Source organism: Pseudophryne corroboree, chromosome 4 (assembly GCF_028390025.1).
Source record: "Pseudophryne corroboree isolate aPseCor3 chromosome 4, aPseCor3.hap2, whole genome shotgun sequence".
In the NCBI taxonomy this organism is placed as follows: domain Eukaryota; kingdom Metazoa; phylum Chordata; class Amphibia; order Anura; family Myobatrachidae; genus Pseudophryne; species Pseudophryne corroboree.
Window position 1 is genome coordinate 228,625,512 of NC_086447.1, and position 4,228 is coordinate 228,629,739.

General features: G+C 42.2%; 1 pseudogene; it reads right to left on the reverse strand.

Annotated features, from left to right (window-relative positions):
• Positions 1–3,167: 3,167 nt before the first annotated feature.
• Positions 3,168–3,286, reverse strand: LOC134913089 (5S ribosomal RNA; annotated as a pseudogene).
• Positions 3,287–4,228: the final 942 nt, after the last annotated feature.

Consider the following 4,228-nt stretch of genomic DNA (forward strand, 5'->3'; position numbering starts at 1 on the left):
CACTCACAACTGTCTAACAGAGCAGTTAAGCCCTGAGTCTTATCCTTCACATCAAGTGCAAAACACGCCTCTGCTGATCTCATCTCTGGGTCTAGGAAAACATGGGCTGGACACACATTTAAAGTAAGAGAGGCAAGAACATAGGTGGTCATTCTGAGTTGTTCGCTTGTTGCCGATTTTCGCTATATTGCGATTAGTCGCTTAATGCGCATGCGCAAGGTTCGCAGAGCGCATGTGCTTAGTTATTTTGCACAAAAGTTAGGTTTTTTACTCACGGCATAACAAGGAATTTTAATCGTTCTGGTGATCGTACTGTGATTGACAGGAAGTGGGTGTTTCTGGGCGAAAACTGGCCGTTTTCTGGGAGTGTGTGAAAAAACACTGGCGTTTCTGGGAAAAATGCGGGAGTGTCTGAAGAAACGGAGGAGTGTCTGGGCGAATGCTGGGTGTGTTTGTGACGTCAAACCAGGAACGAAACTGACTGAACTGATCGCAATGTCTGAGTAAGTCTGGAACTACTCAGAAACTGCTAAGAAATTTCTATTCGCAATTGTGCTAATCTTTCGTTCGCAATTCTGCAAAGCTAAGATACACTCCCAGAGGGCGGCGGCTTAGCATGTGCAATGCTGCTAAAAGCAGCTAGCGAGCGAATAACTCGGAATGAGGGCCATAGGGGGTAATTCAGAGTTGATCGCAGCAGCAAATTTGTTAGCAGTTGGGTAAAGCCATGTGCACTGCAGGGGAGACAGATATAACATGTGCAGACAGAGTTAGATTTGGGTGGGGTGTGTTCAAACTGAAATTATAATTGCAGTGTAAAAATAAAGCAGCCAATATTTACTCTGCACAGAAACAAAATAACCCACCCTAATCTCACTCTCTCTGCACATTACATATCTGCAACACCTGCAGTGCACATGATTTTGCCCAACTGCTAACAAAGTTGCAGCTGTGATCAACTCTGAATAACCCCCATAGTGTATATCTTTAAATGACACACACAAATACTATCAGTAATGCTGGGGAATTAGTTTTATTGTACTTTTTGGTGCTGTTGCTCAGTTGAAAGTAACTGGCCTGTAACAAGACACTCTCATGCAAGCAAAGTTCAGTGAGGGGCGGGCATGTCAAATAACTAAGTGGTAATATGGACTTATGGCAGTGGTTCCCAAATTTATTACTCAAGACACCCAGACAGTCATGGTTTAAGAGATATTCCTGTTTGTGCACAAATGGTATAATCAAACTGACTGAGATACTAATGTAAGTCACCTCTGCCTAAGCATGAATAGCCTTAAATCCTGGACTGTTGGGTTGCCTTGAGGCCGCATTTGGGAACCACTGACTTATGGTATTGACTAGTAGCCAGGACTGTAACTAGGGGTGTGCGAGATTTGCCACAGCCAAGCACACAGGGTCCAGAGGGTAGCACTGTCACTGCCCCATGGCACTTACATTTGACTTGTTGCAGGGTGCCTGGCCTGTACAGCCACTCTGGGCATCCTTAACTCACTCTGGGGGTGGGCACTCACCTTGCAGTATACAGAGCCTTCTGGAGTGTTCATAGGACTCTCCATGCACTCCTCTGTTTGCTGGTCCTGTTGGCTGCATGCACACTCTTGCTGTGATGTCATGACAACATTGTTCAGGAGTAGGTGTATTTTGGTTCTTCTAGCAGCAAATAAGGAGGTAGGTGTACTACGAAAGTGTAGATGTGATGGAGATAGACTATGTACTATATACTGTACTGTATATACACATTTTTCTGTACATGCAGTTCGAGAGTAACATATGCCCAGTTGGCATACCTAGCTGACTATAACTACTCCTGTGCATGAAACTAATGCAAACTATGTGGTGCAAATGGTATATAATAATTCTATCTCAAAACTTTGAAATAAAAAGCAATTTTCCCAAATGTAATGTTCAGGTCACCCTAATAGTGTGTGAGCATGTTTCCCATGTCACCTGATGGAATCACAAGTGAAATAATTTGTACCACTTGTGGATCTTCTTATCTGGGTTCGTTAATAATAAATATACCTGTGGTCTACACTGTAAGCTGTCACCAGCAATGACTTCTGAACCTGATGTTTCATATCTGCCCAACTGTCTACAATTTATGCTACAGCTAACTGTATGATTGTTGCATGATATGTATGATTTTCACATTCTGTGCATTAAAATACCTGTTCTGAGGACTTACATATGCTGTGTCATGACACGCAACTGCTCTTACATGACATGCCATGTGTCTGTTATTTTATCTCACTGTTTCCTTGACTATGGTACTGTGGGGTCTATTTACTAAGTCTTGGATGGAGATAAAATGGATGGAGATAAAGTACCAGCCAATCAGCTCCTAACTGCCATGTTATAGGTTGCGTTTATAAAATTATGGTTAGGAGCTGGTTGGCTGGTACTTTATCTTCATTCACTTTATCTCCATCCAAGGTTTAGTAAATAGACCCCTATATGTGCCTTAAAAATAAACTTTGATGACGATATACTCCAGCAAGGAGATATTGAAAACAACCAGTGCTAGGGTGCCCTGGTGACTTAAATTGTGAAACAATGATATCACATGATGTGTTGAAATGATTTTAAGCAAATATTGTTTGGTGGCCCTATGAAAATCACATAGACAAAGAGGAAAAGAAGACTCTTGTGTGGGCGCACTCTTGAGGTTAGTTAAAGGTAATTAGATCATGTGTGAGATTAAAACCAATAAACTTTAATTAGTATCACTTAAATGGGGTTACCATGGTGTATCCAATAAGACAAACAAACAACAATACAAGACAACACATGTACATAAAAACTTTATGTGTCTTTGGTCCATCAGATTTCCAAAGATGCAGAGGATTTATACCAATTAATTCAAAGTCATTGGACCAATTAGACAAATGTTATAATCAAGACCTATTGGTCTATTCTCAAATCACGGGTATAGTTAGTGTGGATGTCATGTAGTGAGATTCACAGGATTCATAGACACATGGATTGGTTATACATGATTGTCTGCAAAATATCTGATTAGTGATCACACAAAAAAGGTAGTTCATTAGCACCTATCATGATTTTCAGATACATATAAGAGTAGAAAAAAAGCATCAAGTGGTGAATCTGCTGTCAATGTTAGGCGCGGAGTATGCCAGTGGCCCTGATTTCTACTAAACTGGGTCTTCGCAGGAGGTCTCCCATCCAAGTACTAACAAACCCCAACACTGCTTCACTTCCAAGATCGGACGGGGTTGGGTGTTGACAGTGTGGTATGATAGTAGAAAGATTGTCCTCTACTCTGGGATCACTAATGAGAGGTCACCTAGCAAATCTAGTATACCAAATCTAACTCTCTACACATGTTATATCTGTCTCCCCCGCAGTGCACATGGTTTTGCCCATTAGCTAACAAATTTGCTGCTGCAGTCAGAACTGAATTATGCCCTTAATATAACAAGTATGACAAAATGATGATACAACATTTTCCGAATTACCCTTTCGTTTAATCTAATGTATGCTACCAAAAGGTAATAAGACGTGATTGTGCATATGAACAAAAGTTTAAGATAAAATTCTAAATAAATTATTTCCAAAAAGGCCATTGTCACTATAATGCCCCTTAGGGAAGCAGGAGAGAGATTGATGGGAGAGAGAAATAACAAGTGTCAGGGGGATAAAGATAGAGAAGCAAGAAAGAGATAGAGGGGTCAGGGAGAGAGAGAGAGAGAGAGAGAGAGAGAGATAATTTCAGGGAAATAGAGGGAATAAGAGAAAGAGAAAAGAGCAAAAGAGAGAGTGTCAAGGAGAAAGAGAAAAAAAAGGGGTGAGAGGGGAAGAGAGAGAGAGAGAGAGAGGGCATCAGGGAGAGGGTGTCAGAGGGAGATAGAGAGAGTCAGGGAGGTAGGGAGAGGGAAGGAGAGGGGGAGCAAGATAGAGTGAGAGTGTCAGTGAGATAGACAGGGAGGGAGAAAATGAGAGAGTCTGCGAAAGAGAGACACACTATCAGGGAGGGAGAGACAGTGCCAGAGAGAGAGGGAGGGAGAGACAGTGCCAGACAGAGAGAGAGGGATGGAGAGACAGTGCCAGGGAGAGAGACAGTACCAGGGACATAGAGAGAGAGGGGGAAGTTGAAAGAGACAGTACGAGGGAGAGAGAGAGCATCAGGGAGGAAGAGACAGACAGTGTCAAGGAGAGAGGGAGAGAGAGGGGTAGACAAACAGTGTTG